At 51.8% G+C, this 19,565-nt stretch overlaps 4 non-coding genes across 4 annotated transcripts; 3 read left to right on the top strand and 1 right to left on the bottom strand.

Annotated features, from left to right (window-relative positions):
- Window positions 1-9,075: 9,075 nt before the first annotated feature.
- Window positions 9,076-9,149, top strand: TRNAN-GUU. Its single transcript has one exon. It is a non-coding gene; the product is annotated as a tRNA-Asn (tRNA).
- Window positions 9,150-12,726: 3,577 nt separating this feature from the next.
- TRNAV-CAC lies at window positions 12,727-12,799 on the top strand. Its single transcript has one exon. It is a non-coding gene; the product is annotated as a tRNA-Val (tRNA).
- A 4,541-nt stretch (window positions 12,800-17,340) lies between these two features.
- TRNAN-GUU lies at window positions 17,341-17,414 on the bottom strand. The gene has a single exon. It is a non-coding gene; the product is annotated as a tRNA-Asn (tRNA).
- A 538-nt stretch (window positions 17,415-17,952) lies between these two features.
- On the top strand, window positions 17,953-18,024 carry TRNAH-GUG. The gene has a single exon. It is a non-coding gene; the product is annotated as a tRNA-His (tRNA).
- Window positions 18,025-19,565: the final 1,541 nt, after the last annotated feature.

The raw sequence follows: 19,565 nt of genomic DNA, 5'->3' as shown, positions 1-19,565 counted from the left end.
TCAAACGGACTCTCCCTGCCTCTGTGCATCCTTCTCTGCTTTGTACTTGCATGGTATTATATCTGTCTAGATTTAGGGACATAACCACCAGTGTTTCGTTCAGCCTGTTCTCTTTTTCCAAATGTGCTACGGCTCTCTGGAGCCAAACGGCACCGCTGAGGGGCTGAGCACAGGCAGCTGGCTTTGTTGGAAGCCACAGGCTCCTGACTGATTTAGACTCTGAATTCCACCCTCCCGCAAGGCCCCAGCTCACTCCTCACAGCTTCCTGTCAGCAATACGTGGATTGCTCACGTATAAAGACCTCACCTTCCCTGGACCTGGAACATCTTTACTATTACTGGGGTACCTGGTGTACCCCAGAGCTACTCTCCTTCCTTGAGGCTCAGTTACTTCATCCCTTCTACACAGGGAGTGTTATAGCCCCCTCCCCTGTTTATAATCTTTGGCCAGGACATAAAGAACTAGATTAGAATGCTGTGCGCACAGCAAACTAGCTTCACCCTTGCAAGATAAGTTTTTCAAGAGCTGCACCACAAAGTTCGGCAGGAAGCCCGAGGTTAGCACAATAACTGCACTGTCTGCCTCTGTAGCCTACTCACCACACAGGCGATACTTGTATCTTAGAGAAACAGGTCCTAGTCACGCAGAAGCCTGGGAACTTAGTCCAGCCTGATAAGCTCAAGAATATAAGCTCTCCCCTGCTGCTATCTGGGGCTGCTTGACTTGGGTGCTCCCCACGCATGCCCAGTGCTGAATAAAGAAGTGTGTGTGATGCCAATCTGTGTTCCTGTATTCTGTTCACTGACCTCGGCTCAGGTGGCTACAACAGGGGAAGCTACCAGGTGACCAGGTGGAGGCCCAGCATGCAAATCAAGGCTAAATGGTGACCTGATGATACTTTCTCCAGATCAGTCAGAGGTGTAGACAAATGTGCCAAGGATATTATTTCGAACTGTTTTACACTACAGAAACACACCAGAACTTAACTTCCCATCCTGGAAGATACAGCCTGGAGGAGGGGTTGTTATACCTCAGGCCAAGGACTAATCCTTTCAGAATCACAGTTTGGCCCCCAAGGCTGCCAAGCTACGGTTTAGACAAACTCTTGAATATCTTTTATTCCGAAATCACTGCCAAGGTCCCTATAGTTTTTTTCACTGGACAGCTCCTAGATGCTAGATCTCTGCATAGACCAGATTTACCTGTAAAATAAACAGTGCAGCAGAGGTGGTAAAAAGGATTACTGTTCTGATCTTGCCTGCACAACAGAGTCCCGCAGATGTTCTGCAAGGGCAGCAAATGAACTGTGTTAGTGAAAGACAAACACATACATGGGCCAGGAATCAAACCTGGGTGCATGAAGCCACGGCTACTGCCAGTGAACTATCAGTGGTCTGAATTCAAGGTTGCTTGCATAGTTCATCACACTCCCAATAGCTTGGGTTCAGGATTCAGTGGCCCCATAGCTCCCTACTACATGGAGAGCCCTTCTGTTTCTGGAGGTTGGTCTGGAAAGAATCAATTGGAAGAGAACTGCAGTGGAAGAGGCTAGAAATTCCCAGCTGAGGTCTGAAATCCAAAAGTGTCCCTTGTCCAATGGTCTCCATGCTCTAAGGGCACCTTGGAGACCTGACTCCTAAGAATTCCTCTAAGACCAACTTCCAGGATGTTTCCTCCAGGGAACATCCTCAGAGGGATCTTTAGTGGTGTTTAGTCCAGATGCTAGAGAACGGACTTGAATTAACTCAGGAGCCAGAAGCTCAGGCACAACAGAGTTGTTACTTGTGAGAGTCCCTGCTTCCTAATTTCTGAGCACTGGCAGAGGCTCTTGGTTCTTTCATGATGAGTCCGTGTTTCAAAGCTAGCACAACTACAGTGCCCCTGCCTCAACTGAACTCTGTCTCTGGAGGGTGAGCCCTGCAAACCTTCCCCCATCACCTCTCACGGTCAGTATGGCCCCAATGGCCAAGGGAGAGAGGACTGCTCTTGGTTGATTACTCCTTTGATTAGTGTGGTCCAGATGCCTTCAGGACCTTGGTAATTGGGAACCAACATCTTAGGGTAGGGCAAACTTCTGGGAACTTGTCTTCCAGGAGTAAGACTCAGGCACAGCACAAACTTGGTGCTCTTAAGCCACCATATATGTTGCTGTATATTTTTCCGTACTTGGGAAATAAACTAGCACCACCGTTTGGAAGAGCAAACTGAGAGCACCCTGGCAGTATTTTTTGAAATTACGTGTGGACATATCCCGTTCTCCAGCCGTCCTACCCTGTATTATGCCACAGAGAAAGTGTTGCATGACTCCATGACGAGACGTGAATGGGAATGATTCGTTTACCTTGCAGCGTCCAGGAGGTGGGAACAAACTAGATGCTTATAAATGTGGAAATAGATAATAAACATGGTAGAGACATGCCACAGTATTCTATGCAGATGGATAGAATCAACTAGATATTGAAAACAGTGCTAATAGGAAGAATTAGGAAATAGTAAAAAGATTTATGGACTAATCTTATTGAATCAATCAGAGTTCAGTTTAGGAAACGTGTTATTAGAAAGCTATTGATTTCACCTTGGAAGGGCTGATGAAGTAGAATACAGGTGGGAAGCACTGGTACCTGAAATTCAATGCCTTTCCTACCTGCTACCTAGGAGTCAGGAAGCTTTGATTGCTGCCGATACCCCCAGCTCACACACAATCTAAATTGGTGTCTAGCCAAGAGAATAAGGCTGCCAGCCACAACTATTGCTTGCCATCATCAACAGCAACAGGAAAATTGCCTCTCCTCACCTTTGCCAAGACACTGAGTGCATCTAATCGGCAGACCATAATTTTTTTACCCAGAACCCAGTCTGCAAAGAAGTCTGAGATTTTTTAGTTTTCTAAACTCATCAACTAGAAGGAAGGTGAAATGGATTTCGAATGAGCCAATCCACATTTAAAGTGTTTCTAAGCCACCCCCCTAAAAAGAGGACCATATATTTTTCAAAGACACGCACATTTAAATATATGAAGAGAAGTTAGAATACAAGGACATATACTAAACTCCTTAGAGCATGTGCTCTTGGGGGTGGAGAAGGGAATGGGAGATGAACCAAGAAAATAATGAAAGACAATAAGGAGGAAAGGCCATTGCTCAGGGCACCCACCATCACGTGTCCTGAATTAAGGAACAAAGTTAGCTTTATCCTATGTACCTGGGATCTAAGAAAACCCATGAACTAATCAGGGACATGAAATTTCAAAAAATGCAATAGGAAAACAAAATTCTCTCCAAACAGACCAGTTAAAATAGGCAAGGAGACATTATTTTTAAGAACAGAAACCATACAGTGAGGGAGTTAAAACAACTGTCAGCACTCTCCAACCAACACTAAATACAACCAATTATAATGGGTCCGAATCCCCTCAAAGTGGGTGTAAAAGTAACTATCAGCTACAGCAGTGTGTTAGACAGAAAAGGGCTCTCTATTAGGAACAGTACAAATCTGTACCAGGTTAAGTGTAAGTGCAAAAGAGTGAAAATATGACTCCTATACAAAGGGCAGGGGAAAGCTCTTAAATTGGTTGAAGAAATTATATTCTAGCGTCTACAGGAAACGTCACATTGTTTTTCCCTGGCTGCCTTCTCTGGCCAAGAAGGTGTCCTGAAGGAAAGTCGCCTTGGAACTTTCACTTTTATTCATCCTGCATAGGTCCTTGCAAGACTTCACGGTTTAAAAGCAGGGATACCTGATCCTTGGTCTTCTCTAGACACTCAAAAGAAGCTTCAGAGGTGAGGACCGCAATATCACCCAGACTTTCGTCAGCGACTCAGCACATACCCAAAGATCCAGCCTCCTGAACCTTTACTGGGGGAAGGACTGGTGGGAAAAGATGGAGGAAAGGGTTTGGAAGGCACCTAGCAAACAGAAGGCAAAGAGATTACTTCAGCCAAGGAGGAAATTATCTTCCCCTCAGTCCACACTAGATTAAAGACCAGACATAAGAGCTGAATTTTTTTTAAAGATTTTACTTTTAAGTAAATCTCTACACCCAACACAGAGCTCAAACTCACAAGCCCAAGAATTACACGCTCCACTGACTGAGCCAGCCACGTGACCTACTTTCAGATGTTTTTCTAGAGGTCTATTATCTACTTGGGAAGAGATTTCCTCCCTACTCCCAGAATTAGGCTCTTTCAAATCAGGTATTTTGATGTGGGTGCCATTACTGTATAGTGCTGCCTTATCGAAATCCCCTAGGCCAGCCCTCACCGCAGGTATTTTATATGTGCTACCTCTGTTTTCCAAGGAGAACAGCAGTGTAAAACTATTTTAGAATTGTGTTTTCAAAGTCCTTCCAGACACTCTTTCTGATGAGACCTACTCCAGCAATTGAGAAACAAGCATCAGTGGTTCACCAGTAGGATTCTGGCCTTCCCTCTGGGAAGTCTGGGTTCCATTTCTCGTCAAAGGAGGGTTTTCCTTCCACTTTTACGTGTCCAGTGCTCTCTGTTGAATTATCTATTAATAACAGATCCTAATCCTAACTAGCAAGACAAGTTATTACAGGGTTGAGGGTTTAGGCAAAGCTAAAAAGACAAAAAGGGCAACTATGCCCTCTTAGGTTAATTCCAGAGCGGAACCCACGGAGGTCTAAACAAGGGATTTTTTAGAGCTCGGTCTTTGAAAAGACAGGTAAATATGGTGGGTCCTTTTGAGTACCTGAAACCAAAGCCATTGCTACTTCTGTTCTTTCTGCTGGCAGACAGTTGGAATTTAAAGAGTCATCTGGTTACTGATTAGCATGCTGGATCTCGGACTGACCAGAGCAGTGTCTCACTATGGAGTATCAAGAAATGAAAGTCCAGGGACGCCTGGGTGGCGCAGTCAGTTGGGTGGCCGACTTTGGCTCAGGTCATGATCTCATGGTTAGTGGGTTCGAGACCCGCGTCAGGCTCTGTGCTGACAGCTAGCTCAGAGCCTGGAGACTTTCGGATTCTGTGTCTCCCTCTCTCTCTCTCTGACCCTCCCGTACTCACGCTGTCTGTCTCTCTCTCTCTCTCTCAGAAATAAATAAAACATTAAAAAAAAAATGAAAGTCCAGGAAGGAGAGAGGCTATGGGGCCCAGCAGACACTCTCGTGGTTGGTTGGGGAGACTTTAGCAGCCCAAGGAAAGGAAAAGTCCTGTGGAGGAATCAGCATGTACATGAGGAAAGCTACAGAGAGGGGCCTCAGACTTTTCTGTGGGGGTAGGCCCTAGACTTTGGGGGTCTTGGTAAAATGAAGGACAAGAATGAGCCCCATGTGGAGAACAGCCCTGTTTGTCACCCCTGTTTATTTTTCACGCCCCTAAGCAAGACTTTTATTTTTTAATGTTTATTTTTTATTTTAGAGAGTGCACAAATGAAGGAAGGGGCAGAGAAAGAGGGAGAGAGAATCCCAAGCAGGCTCAGCACTGTCAGCACAGAGCCCAGCAGGGGAACTCCATCCGGTGAACCCTAAGATGAGGACCTCAGTCAAATCAAGAGCCCCACGCTTAACCGGGAGAGCCACCCAGGCGCGCCATCTAAGGAAGCCTTTTGGCACACGGCTCATTTTTAAAAGCTTATGAGTTAGCAGCACTTGGGGGAAGGCCATGACAATCACTGGCTCTGGAGTCTTGGAGACTCTAGAAAAGGAAGGCTTTTGGAGTCAGATGGTTTGTATAAACCAGTTTCCATCGACTCTTCTCAGCACAGAGTGGACGAGGTTGCCTAGGGGAGGCGCCCCGCTTTAGACCCGGAGGTCCCCAACATCCCCCTAAAGGGCTCGGAGAGGAAGTGGCGGACCGAGCCGGCTTCCGAAGCAGGCTGGGCGGCCCTGGCCTGGACGCCGCCGGGTCCCCTCCTTCCCAGCCCGCCGCCCCTGTACTTCCCACCTACCTCGGCTGCGGCTCCGCACGGCCCCGGGGTCCAACCAGAGGTGCTCTCCGACCCAAGTCTGTCCCCCCCGCCACACGCCCACTCGGTCTGAAACTCCGGTTTTTTCTTTTGTTACTACCCATCTGGGAGCCATACGATCGACTTGCCGTCGGGTTCGGGCCAACGACTCTCCTGACACAGGCGGGGAGAATGACGCCACACGTGACCCCTGCTCCACTTCAGGGTTTGAGGCCTTTACCCTCGGGACCCGGGGCTGAGCCGCCGTTGAGACGTGCTGGGCTCTGCCCGTCAAACTAGCGGCTTCCAGACCCGGCCTCCAAGGTTAGGGACAGGCCGGGCCCCCTCGGCGCGCAGCTCGCCTCTTGCGGGCTAAAGAGCCCCGAACCCCTTGCGTGCGGCCCGCGGACAAGTCCCTGGCGGCGACGTCGATTCAACGTGCCTGCAGCCCGCGATGCGCAGCCGCGCGAGGATTGACCGTGTCCGCAGCTGCGCGAGGCGCGCGGACGCACGCGGAGAACTCGCGGCCCCGCCCCCGCCGCCCTCGAGGCTCCGCCCCCGCCGCCCTCGAGGCTCCAACGGCCAGCCTTGCGGGCGTAAAGTCCCCGCGGGACTGAGCTGCCCAGACGCCGCGTCAGGAGGCCCTGTAGGGAGAAGGGCAGCCTCCCCTTTCAGTCCTGTCCAGGGGTGAGGCTCCCAGGAGGTCGCGGAAGAGACAGAAAGGGAGAGGTGGACACAGAGCCCCGGGGAGGGAAGAGCAACGTGCGCTTTCCCTCGTCTGAAAACAGCAGGAAGATGAGGTCGGCGTCCCGTCTCTGGGGAAGGCGAGTGGCCTGGCTACCAGGGAGCTCCTCGTGGCACATGGACGTCTCTCCCTGGGCTTTCTGTGGATAAGATGCGTCCGGCGGGTTTGTTTTTAATGCACGCACTTGAACTAAGACTACTGTAAAATTTTTTGGGAAGGAAACGGTGGCCGATGGGTCGTGAATGAGCATTCAAAAAATATCGGGGCACCCGGGTGGCTCAGTTGGTTTCCGCTCAAGTCATGATCTCATGGTTCCATGGGTTCAAGGCCCACATCAGTGTGGAGCCTGCTTGGATTCTCCTACCCACCCCCTTCAGCCCCGCGCTCCCTTCCTGCTTGAGCGCTTGCAAGAGAGAGAGAGAACTCTCGAGAACGCTCACATGAGCAGGAGCAGGGCAGAGAAAGAGGGAGAGAAAATTCCAAGCTGACTCCACCCTCAACGCAGAGCCTGATCCCATAACCCCTGGGGATTTGGACCTGAGTCCAATTTGTTTCAAATTGGAAACAACCCAAATATCCATCATCAGGAGAATGATAAATTTGAAATGTTTATGCCATGCAATTCTTCTCAGCAATAAAAAGGAATGAAAAGCCAATCTACTCAATAACATGGATAAAAATACAAAGACATTATGAAGAGAAAAACAAGTAGATATAAGCATACATTCCGTGTGATCCCATTCACAGGAATTTCTAGGAGCAAAACATATTTGTGAAATAAATAAGGATCGTGGTTGTCAAAAGATTAGGATAATGTCAGTAATATTCATGATTCTACTGCTTTTAACATGACAGATCCAATAGTAACTAAGTCAAAACACATCTGACAACAGAATGAAACAAAATGCTCGTAATTAGTCCCATTTTGTAGAACAAAGAAGTGAGACATTTGAAGTGTGTTTATCCAAAGCCGCACAAGGGCAGAATCATTGTTTCTTTTTTAAAAAAATATTTACTTTTGAGGGAAAGGGAGAGAGGTCTCGTGCAGGGGGAGGAGCAGAGAGTGAGACAGAATCTGTAGCAGGCTTCAGGCTCTGTGAGCCGAAGTCAGGAGATTAACTGACTGAGCGCCCCTCTTTTTTTTTTTCTTTTGAAGTATATTTTAATTAGTCTTATGTTAGTTTCAGGTGTACAGTATGATTCTACAGTACTCAGTGCTGATCATGATAGGAGTGTTCTTAATCCCTTTGATCTATGTCACCCATCCTCCCCACCCTCCAGGGCAAACCATCTTTACAGCCTACAGCTTGACCTCTTGAGCATACATGAGTTGGGTCAGTCTTCTCAAATTTCCCTGCATCAGGATTCCTCAGCTGTTGGGAAGGGAAGAAAAGGGATAAGGAGAGGGCAAGTGAGGGAGGGATGGAAGTATAAATTCTTTCATCCCCTCCCCGTCTCTTCCTCCCTCCGTCCCTGTCTCTCTCCCCCTCCTCCGCCCTCCAGCTTTCTCTCCCACACCCTCTCACACCCTCCTTCGCTATTCTGTTAGAAAACAATTCCCACCTCTATGGATCCAGCTTCTGTCCCAACACAGGACCTCCCAGGAGGCCTCACTGCCCCCTTTTCCAATCACCCCCTTCCCGACCACCCCCACTGATTTGCCCCGCCCTCAGGAGACACCCCACCTACCACAATGAGTGCACAGCCCTGCTAAAATAGGCATGGGACCCCTGGGCAGTGTAGGCCTTCCCTGTCGCTGCTACTGCCCGAGACCGAACAGTCAGTCTGAATAAAAGCTTTTTACAAAGAACTCTATGCTTTTAAGCTTTTCATCTCCATCCTCAGGGTTCTTCGTGGGGTTAAAAGCTAAAGATGACAATGCATTCAACAAGTCTTAACAGAACTTCCTGGTATCAGACTCTGGTGAGTGTCTGCTTTTCTCGGGGAGGGGCCGCAAGCCGGCCCTGCACCTCGGCCCAGGCCCTGCACCTCGGCCCCTGCCCTGGAGCTCCGTGCTAGACAGGGACCAAAGCAGCCCGTCTACCCAGTGGCCTCTCAGAAGAGAATGCAAACTCTCTTTCATGGGGTGAAGGCAGAGCAACGGAACGAGCCATCACAGGGAGCCCACTGAGCCTTCGATGTCCTAAGGACCACCCCCGCTTGCAGCTCAGGTGCAGGGGATCATAGCCCACGGTCTCGATGGAGGCACTGGCAATGAGTCACATAAGGGGCACTTCGTGGAAAAGCGGTTCTGCGGCTGGTTTAGATACAGGATCACCCAATACACCAGTTTCAAATGGGATAAACACCACCATTTATCTCTCTAATCCATTTTGGGAAGCTTTGAAATTTGCAGTTTTCCCATGGGACTGGCAACAGGATATCCTGGGTGGAAGGGCAAGCATACAACAGAGCCTGAGGAGTCTCTGTGGCGCAATCGGTTAGCGCGTTCGGCTGTTAACCGAAAGGTTGGTGGTTCGAGCCCACCCAGGGACGCGGTGTTCCTCTTTTAACTCAGTTCCGCCTGTTTCCTGCCGTTTATCACCTGCATGTTTCCTCACATAAAGTACACATTACTGAGTACTGGGTCCTATACAGCTCCTATCACCTAACTGTTAAGAGCCACCCAACCTCATTCTCTGACAGTGTCCGCTGGCCTATCGGCTATATATCTCTACCCTGGGAACTACTCAAACCGTTAGAACCCAAGTTCTAGTGCGGTGCAACTATTCCGCCCAAGAGATTGGATGAGCAAGTTAAACTTTTTGCGACTCCATTTGTTGTTGTTAATTTCTAAACATGTTTGCCTTCATTGTTCGAAATGGCTTGCTTTGGGAAAATTGTTCTAGGGGCGCTGACTTTAAAAAAAATACTAAGATTGTATTTTTTTGAGCAGTTTTAGATTCACAGCAAAGCTGTAGGGAAGGGACAGGGATTTCTCATTCATTCCTGCCCTCCACCCCCACAGAATAGCCTCCCTCGCTGTCAACTTGTCAACGTCCCCCACTGCGGTGGTGCATTTCTGACAACTGATGAACCTATCGAAATCCATAGTTAACATTAGGGTTCACTCTTGGTGGGTGGGTTTGGACACATGTTTCGTGAAATGTCTCCACCACTGTGAGTATCAAAGAGTAGTGTCACTGGCCTAAATATCCTCTGCGCCCCCTTTCTGGCAACCACGATCCTTTTCCTGTTTCCTTAGTTTTGCCTTTTCCAGAAGGTCCTATAGCTGGACACATACAGTACGTGGCCTTTTCAGATTGGCTTGTTTCACTTTCTAATACACATTTAAGCTTCCTCGGTGTCTTTTGGTGGATTGGCAGCTCGTTTCTTCTTAGTGCGGAATAATACTTCAGTGTGTGTGTGTGTATCACAGGTCGTGTGTCCCTTCACCTGCTAAAGGACATCTTGGTTGCTTCTAAGTTGGCATTTGTGAGTGAAGCCTCTGTAGGCCTCCGTGTGTGGGTTTCTGTGTGGGCATAACTTTTCAATTCCTCTGGCTAACAGCAGAGAGCCCGAACGCTGGCTCCTATATTAAGAATATGTTTAGTTTTGTGAGAATTTGCCAGGCTGTCTTCCTCGGTGGCTGCACCATTTTGCATTCACCCCAGCAGTAAGTGAGAGCTCCACATCTTCCTCAGCTTTGGTGGTGATGTGCTTCAGTTTATTTTCACCGGAAGTAGGCCAACAATGGTCTCCTGTCCCCAGAGCATGCCTGGATGTGGTCACTGCTCTACCAATCATGTCGTGATCAGTGGGTCCTCCTCCTCATTTATCTTCTGATTTATAGGACAGGCATTTCTCCCACAGTGTGTGTATTATTATTTATTTACCCTCTTCCATATTGCTTTTGAAATTAGGTTGGCTTTATGATGACGAATTCCTGTACACAGATCTCTGGCCACTTGTGCAGGCATTTCTACAGCGTACAGAACCGGAGGTGCAATTACTATATTACGGTGTTCGTCTGCTTCTCACTTTAGGAAGTCCTCAAATTTGCCTTCCACAGAAGCAGTACCAAATCACATTCCAGTTTCTTTCCCGGCCTGTCAATGTCCCTTTCTTCATGACCTTGCCCGCACGGCTATCTTTCTGAACCCCATACACGTAAGACTTGTTTATTCCAAGGGGCTGACTCTTCGGGCTCAGCATTAGATGCATTTTACTCCACCCCGTCCATCCCGAGCACCAGCAGCTCGTGTGTGTGCCCATCTCTCCGCTCTCCCCGAGCTCTGACTGAGAGGAGGGCTGGTAAGGAAGAACATTCCAGTCCCGCTGCTGCAGGCAGTGGTAAACCTGGCGGGAGCAGGGATTTCCTGCACTGATCACCCAGCCCCCAGGTGGCCCCAGGCTCCTCTGAAGGCTGCCTCCGGCCCCGCCTCGGGGAATGCTTGTGGCTCCCGACTCCGCTCTTGACCTCCCTTATTCCCTATCACGACAGGGCCATTTCCTTGTATGTGATGTCCCGGTTACATCCCTCGTGGGGCAGTTTCTACTGGTATTTCAGTTGTTAGGCTGAGATACAACTAATTTTCAATACACTTACTGAGTAAAAGATGTAAATCAAACTGTGGAACATCATAGGTAATCGGTGATAAAGGTACAGAGCCAAATATGAAAGTGCCATGTCCATTCATGAACTTTGAAAAGCATGATTTTGTCTCATTTTTATGCGACCTCCTCTGACCCGCTCGTCACTGCCTGCGCACTCCCTCTTGCCCCGAGTCATTAGGGAGGTGGGAGTGCTCAGCTGTTCCTCCACACTTTGAACGTAGAAGACTAGTCAGCGTTTTTGGTTGTTGTTCCTTTGCTTTCCTTCGTTTTGTTTGCGGGCCTCTTTAGGTAACTCCCTTGTTCAGACCATTACAAAGAATCAAGATTTGGGGCCCGGGGTGGCTCAGTCGGTTTTGTGTCCGACTTCAGCTCAGCTCAGGATCTAAGGCTTCATGCGTACCAGCTCTGCGTGGGCTCTGTGCGGACAGCTCAGACCCCGGAGCCTGCTTCAGATTCTGGGTCTCCCCCTCTCTGCCCCTCCCCTACTCACCCTGCCTCTGGCTCTCACAAATAAATAACCCTAATTTTTTTTATTTTAAAGAAAATAAGAACAAAATCTGTTTTTCTAGGCTTTTCGTCTTCTCTTTATTCCCCATTCAGAAGGCGTCCTGAGTGCCTGTGGTCACACCAAATGTCACCACCAGTCTATGCGGGTCTGGTTCCGGAGGCAGGGAGAGACACCAAGCCGGCCCACCCAAGACTCACTCAAAATCCCAGTAGGAATAGACCTTCCCTCCCCACTCACGCTGTGCACTCTTCCACTCGGTGACACTTTAAATGGTTTCTAGTGCTTCCTTTTCATCCCTCCAGTTCATATCCGAGATTTCACTGGACTCTGTTGCCACGGGACTCTTGTCAGGGGCTTGAAAGCAGCACAGGCAGGAGCCCGAGGTGGCCCTTGTGCCCAGAAGACAACTTGACCGGTTCAGCCTGGAGGCCCCGGGAAGCTCAGGGTCAAAGTGCCCGCTGAGGAAGAGCGCGCACGCGAGCGGGTGCGGGCGGCCCCGACGGCGGGGCCGGGAGAGCGAGTCCCCGGGTCCCAGCACCGGCCACGGGCCGACCGCACGCACCGCCCCTTCCCCTCCACCCCCGCACCCCCCTCCCCCTCACCCAGGCGACAGAGCCGCCGAGGAGCGGCCGGCAGCCCAGGAGGGCGCGTGACCCCGCGGCCGGGCGGCGGGGAGCCCAGGGCTCCGACGCCCCTGACCCGCCGGCTCGGGCAGCTCCCGGGAGCTGGGGGGGAGGGGGGCGGCGGGGGGCGAAGTCCGTCCCGGGGCCCCTCGTCCTGGGGGCGGAAACCCCGTGTTCGCTGCGGTGCCTGAGGCCAGACTGCGGGGGGCGCCGGGGTCCTGCCCTCGGGGGAGGCGGGGAGGCCGCTGCCGGGGTGCCCCGGGGTCGCGTGCTCCTCTCCCTGGGGCTCCCAGGGCCTTCAGCGGTGACACCGACGCGGCGGGCAGGACAGCAGGGGCGGGACCAAGCTTTTGGGGCCGGGAGCGGGAACCACAGCCACAGCCTCGTTTCCGTAGTGTAGTGGTTATCACGTTCGCCTCACACGCGAAAGGTCCCCGGTTCGAAACCGGGCGGAAACAGCTTCCTTTTACCTGATGTCTGCTGGCCTTTACACACAAAAACCAAGGGTGGTTTCAGCCAAGGCGGCCTCAGCGGGCGCAGCTGCGGTTTCCGTTCAGAGAACAAACCCCACGCGGGAGGTCCACCGCCACCAGAGCCTGCTCAGCACTTAACAACCTGCCTCTGTCTCTGCTCCGAGGCACCTTGGAGAGCAGGCCACAACCTGTTAGGCCAAACAGCGCACACAGGACGGGCCCCTCATCAGGTCACCGTCACGTCCACACCCCCCCCGGACCTGCTCCTCTGGCGCCTCCACCTGCTGGAAGACTCACAGGTTCCTGAAAACCAACCCGGCCCTCCCCTCCCGGGGCAGCGCGCTGGCAGCAGGACGATGTGCCTCAGACGGGAGAGAAACCCCCAGCTGCACCTGGGACTCCAGCCAAAGACGCAGGTGAGGAGTTTCAGGCTCCACCTAATGAGCCCATGGGGACACCAAAGGAGCCTGACCGGGTGCCATCATCGGCACAGCCCTTGAACTCGTTCGGAGGTCACCAAGTAGAGGGACCTGCTGAGAGCCGAGTACACACCTTCCTCATCTGGAAATCCAGGCTCAGAGGAAGAGGGCATGGCCTTGGCTCAGCCACACACACACACAGGGCTCAACGGCTCAAGCTGGACTAGACTGTAGGACAGGCCAGTTACCTCGTGGTCACAGCCCAGAGAGTGGCTGAGGCCCGGAGACGTGGTGAGCAGCAGGGCTGGGCCGCTGGGAATCGCCGCCGATTTTGCTCTGTCTGACTGGGAAATCTGACCTTTAGTCTCGCGGTTTTTATCTGCAGGGGCCAAAGCAGGGATGCTGTGTGCATTCCCGGTGATCGGCGGGATAGGATTTGGATTTTTCGCCGCTACTGCTCAGGTTGGATTCCCAGGCAGAGAGACCTTTGGCGCTGTCTCCATACCTGGGATTTGGCTTTTCATCCCCATCAGTGTGGCCTGCCCCAAGGGGTCGTGCAAAAGCGCCTCTGCACCGAGTCCCCAAAACGCCAGAGGTCCCTGTACTCGCCAGGCTGGGAGAGGAGAGCTGGGATGAGAAGCCAGGGCAGCGGCCCACCTCCATTCCCCTCAGAAACCGAGGTCTCACTTCAAGAGTTTTCATCCAAAGAGAACCTGAGACTTGACTTTGTCCCTTCTTAAAACAACCAAGCAACCTGTGAAACATACCAAACCAGTTGCAAGAATGGTCACATCACAAGAATCCCTTCACCTACAGGCACCAGTCACATTTCCCCACATTTGCTTTCTCCATCTCTCTCCACACATACGGACTGGCCGCCATTGGAAAGCACCTTGCGGACACCTCCCGAGGAGTATTTGGTCCCTGGTTGCTCCTCTGCTTGGGCGATGTGCCTCAAAACCAGCCTCTGCGGGACCTTTCCTCCAAGGCCAGGGGTTCGTGGGCTCTCCTGCATAGGGCGGGCCAGGCGGGCCGGAGCCGCAGGACCATGACCAGGTTGCCAGGCCGCCCTGCAGACTCGTTCTGGTGGTTTGGGTGGCGGTGGGTCTAGGGCCAGCCTGAGTTCAGGAACCCCCCACCCCCACCCCGGGAGAGCCCCTTCAGGGAAGCACAGCAGCGGCCCCCTTGGCTGTTGCCTCGCTCCAGGCTCTCTGTGCCCTGAGGGACCCTCAAGGGTCCTGGCCCCGAGAGGGGTGAAGATCCTTTCCCCTGGTGGGAGGATGAGGGCAAAGGGGCCAGTTTTCAAGAGCTGTGAGGAGTGTCTGCCTTGGCGCTGGCCGCTGGGCGGCTGCCTGTGGTCATGGTGCTTGGTCTTCCCTTGTTCTGGCCTTGAGCTGGTCGCGGCTCCAGTGTGAGTGCAAGCAGACAGAGGGCAGCTGATTTGTGGTGTGTGTTCAATTGTGCCTCTTCCGCAAGTGGGGTAGTGACCGAGCTTCCATTCCCAGAACCCCAGGGCTTGGGGGGTGGAAGGATGCTATTGATGGGTTTTGCCTCCACACCCTTTTCTTTCTCTCTCTCTCTCTCTCTCCCTCTCTCTCTCTCTCTCTCCCCATTCTCTCTCCCTGCCCTTCCTCTCTTCACTTTATTTTAAAGATATTTCTTAAAGATCAAGAGTCCCATGTTCTACCAAGTGAGCCAGAAAGGCACCCCACCCACTTCCTTTCTTGCTGAAGCTGTACCTCAGGAAAAGAAGCAAACAAAACTCCCAGTGTACATGGATATACCAGTGGTCTGGTATATACCCATGCACCGAGGTACAAGGGGAAAAAAATCAAGTGGATAGTAAGGATGAATCTAGAATCGGTTTAAACATTTTAAAGGATTTTAATGATTTACATTTAATAGCATAGAACATGTTTATATCAGGTCATATTTATAACGAGGAATTTATGTGTGCATCAGACTGGTGTCATAATTGTGGTCTTAAAGCATTTTATGTTGTCTTCCAGATTTTCTAATAATGTGGAAAATATTGGTAGATATGTTCTAGTTTATACAAGTCTTGGATTTATTTTCTCTTCAAAATCTTGGGGCACCTGGGTGGCTCAGTTGGCTAAGCCTCTGACTTTGGCTCAGGTCATGATCTAGCATTTGTGAGTTCAAGCCCTGTGTCGGGGTCTGTGCTGACAGCTCAGATCCTGGAGCCTGCTTCAGGTTCTGTGTCTCCCTCTCTCTCTCCCCCTTGCCAGCGCTGTCTCTCAAAAATAAGTAAATGTTTTTAAGAAGAAATGCCGGTGACACTTCGCCACCTTGATTTCCTGTATCGGTTTTACTGGCTCAATAAGCGCACTTTAATTCCAGTACTATTGAGGAATTTATACGGTATGAAATTCTGTGTTTCAGGACCTTAAATAGGTCAAAAAAGATTTTTAAATAGAGACTAAGTCTGAGAATTCTGAAAATCATAGTGACTTAATTGTTACTACAATATTTTGGGTAAACGTTTTTAGGTATCTTATATTCTTATATTTCACATGCGTTTCTCCATTATGTGTCAGGTCAATTCGCAATTTTAAGATCTACTGTTATCTTTAAGTTCTTGCAATGATATTAAATTGAGGTAATGAATGTATCACCTTCGCCTAGAGCATTTCTAGTAAAGAGACAGATAACAAAACCCTTTTAATATAATGCTGCTGCACATAGTTAGACATCACATAGAGGAGCCGTGGGCCACAGGTTGAGAGGAGATGTGCGGACCTTGAGGAGATGTTGGCGAGTGTGAAAAACATATGCAATGTCTGCTCCAGGAAGTAAAGAGCTGTCAGTGAATGGGAGGGCAACTTTAAAAGGTAGGAGTGATCAGAGTCCCAGAAAAGACTGAGACTGGGGGGAGAGAAGCGACTTTTGAGCATAAAATGACAGAGAGCCAATCATAATAAAAATGATAAACCCCCCGATGCAAGGAGCCACATGAACACAGTGAATGAACCCACGAAATGGGAAGAAAACCGTATCTAGTCACATCATAATTGTATCGCTGAAATCCACGGGAAAAGAAAACAATGACAACAAACCAACAACAAGTCTGCAGAAGCAGCCAGAGGAAAGAGACATGGACTGTACAGACACAAAAGTAAAGGTGACAGCAGTTTTTCCCCCGGGAAGCAGTGCAGAGAGAGGGCAGTGGAGCAGCATCAAAGTCAACGTGGAATTCTATGCCTCGCCTCCAAAAAAGGCTTTCAGAAATGGAGGTGAATGGCATAGGCAGACATACACATGCTGAAAGACGACATCACAGGCAGACCCCCCCGTACACACACACACAAGGAACATGGAAGGAGTCCTCCAGAAAGGGCACTGCGATCAGTTGGGAATCTGCATGTAGCCAAAGGGATGAAGGACAACAGAATGGTAACCCCATGGGGGGGAACATATATATATAACCTTATACACACACACACCCACACACACAACACAAAGGTTCTTATTATTTAAATCTCTTCATAAAAACATGGGCAGATGAAACGAAAGCGGTAACGATGGGTTTGGGGCTTTCTAACGTGCCAAGTAACACGCGTGATAGCCACAGCATAAAGGCCTACAGGGAGAAATGTGCAGAGGCCTGGGGTCCCTTGGAGGGGGGCTGGTAAGTTACACATGTATATGCTGTGAAGCCCAAAGCAGTCGCTGAAATAAGAACGAGTGCTAGCTGATAAGCCCCTAAGGGAGAGAGTGTCACATCATCTAAAACCCAGGTAAACACGATGTGATTAGAGCAATTGCTCTTCTAGGACTCTGCCCTGTAGATGTATCTGTACAATGGCCAAAGACACGTGTACAAGAATGAGGACTAAAGCCGTGTTTGTGACCATATAATTCTAGAGCCAACTGAATGCAAAGAGCCTAAGGAAAGGGCTAAATAATCACTAGCACAAACCGAGGGTGTAAGAAACTGCATGGCTAGGAGGCATTCCGAAGGTTCTACCCTTTTCAGGACTTCCTGATTCCAGCGACCAGTTTTCCTCCAGAGCTCTCCTCCTCTCAGCCATGAGAGCCTTAGGTTCTCCTGCTGTGCACGGGCCAAACGTTCTAAAAAGGCCACCGCGTCCCTGGGTGGGCTCGAACCACCAACCTTTCGGTTAACAGCCGAACGCGCTAACCGATTGCGCCACAGAGACCTCCGCGAGGGGACGCCCCGCCCGCGGCCCGGTAGCGAGCTCGCGCGCCCGCCCCGCCAGGAGGGGCCGCCCGCCTTCCGCGTGAGGCCCGTGCGGCCCGGCCCGAGGGCCGCCGAACGCCGAACGCCGCCGCTCGGCTCCTGGGACGCCTCTGCGCTGCCGTTCCGCCTTCACCCGGCCTTCAGCGGCGCCGCCGGGCTCCCCTCGGCTGCGGCCGGAGTCGGGAGGGCTGGAGCGGGCGGCGGGCGGCGTGGTCACAAGGGGCAGACGCCGGAGGCGGGAAAGAGAAGCGGGGGAGACGGGGACGCGGACCACGACGCCTGTGCAGAGGCCCCATCGGGGGGGACTGGAGAATGGTTTTTCATGGTGTTTCTTCCTCGCGTGTCAGAATCGACAGGAAGGGAAGGGGAATCCGAGGGCGGGCAGTATCGGTGCCTGCAGGTGTCCGGGAGCGGGAACGAAGCAGCGCGGCCACGCGAACGACGTGGCGACGAAAGGGCTAGCGCGCCGGCCGCGACTGTAACCGGGCGGGTGGCGCGCCGTGATCGTATAGTGGTTAGTACTCTGCGTTGTGGCCGCAGCAACCTCGGTTCGAATCCGAGTCACGGCAGGACCCGGAGCACTCGCCGCTCTCTCTTTTACTTTCCCTTTCCACCCGCCCGCGCCGCGCCCCTTACCTGGGGACCACAGGGCCCTGCCTTCCGCTGGCCACCCCGCACAGCAGGCCTTTCTTTACCCGAAGGAGAGGCACCCTCGCCAGGGCACTAAGCCCCGCTCCTTCTCCGTTCACTTGCACTCGGAGCTCCGCTCCCCTCCCCTCCACTGCACTCAAGGGTTCAGGTTCGGCGCCGCTCCAGAGTCGGACACCCCTCCCTTCCCTAGCTGTCCCGCAACGAGCCTCAGGGGCTGTACTCGCTGCCAAACGGCGTGTCTGTGTCCCTCACAATCTAAACGGTCATAAAGACCAGAGACCGTGTTCCGTCACCTAAGTGACCCTTCCTCCGTAGAACTGTTGGCCGCTTGCACCTTGGCTCCTGGGAGTCCGTCTCCGCTTCGGGGGACCTTTTCCGTTCTTGGCTCCCGTCCTCCTCACCGTCAGCGCAGTAAGCTCCCTCGGGACTCGCGGTGCACCCGCAAGGATGTCCACGCCCGCGGGCAGCCGCTTTCCACGCCTAGCGGTGTCCATCAGGATCCCGGGGGGAGTCGCGGCCGCGCCGCATCTTTGCCGGGAGCGGGGTTTCCTCGCCTGGGTGTGCGCGGCTGCGGGGAGGAGGGTAAGTCAGTGTGACTTTCCTATCCATTCCTCCGACGGCCGAACACATTCAGCACTCTCTCCGCGCGTTCTTGGCCTTGTGTACCTTCCTTCCCGGAGGATCTGTTTCATCAGCAGTTTGGAGGAGGTCATTGCACATTGACGTTACCGGTTTGGGGGTTGTATGCTTTCCCTCCTGCTTCCTTCCTCGCTTGCTTGCTTCGTCAGATGGGGTTGGTGAACATTTTCTCCATGTCTGTGGCTTGCTGTGTTCATCGTCTTTCTGGCGTCTCCGGACGTGAAGATACGGTTAATGTTGACATCACGCCTTCCCTTTTATACGTCTTTTCCACCTGCGTCTTGTTTGGTAAATCTTTGCGGAGTCACAAAGTATCCATAAAAACCGCTTAATACCTTTACCTTTTCTGTTTTATAAGGCGCCTCCAATGGACAGGTGCGTGTAGGGCGAAGTAGGAGTAAAGCTGTCCCTGCCCCCCCACCCCGCCCCCGCTGTTGAACCTATTTCCTTGCTCGTCGAACTGCTCTTCTTGAAGACGAGTTCGCCAGGTCGGCTGTGGTGCGTTTCCAGTCTCTCAGCGCCGTCCGCTTGTCTGTGTGGGGCTCCCATGCCACTGGCACGCTGCACGGTCTCTAGGGGCCCAGAGTCAGTCTTCAAGTCGGGTAGCCTAAGCCACCCCCCCCCACGCCACCCCCACCTCCTTCCTGTTCCCTTTGGCGCAGCGCAATACACTCGGAGACGTGTGATACCTCGTGTAACCGTCACACAGAGCCAGACGTGCGTCACTTCATCCCGCTCACTTCCGTGTGGGACACAGGCCCTCCCCTCAGACGTAGCGCTTGCCCCCCGGTGGTCAGAGATCCTGTCACGGACGGTCCCC

This window comes from Hyaena hyaena, unplaced genomic scaffold, assembly GCF_003009895.1.
Source record: "Hyaena hyaena isolate Hyena2069 unplaced genomic scaffold, ASM300989v1 scaffold_284, whole genome shotgun sequence".
Lineage (NCBI taxonomy): Eukaryota > Metazoa > Chordata > Mammalia > Carnivora > Hyaenidae > Hyaena > Hyaena hyaena.
This window is presented reverse-complemented; position numbering and strand designations above follow the sequence as displayed.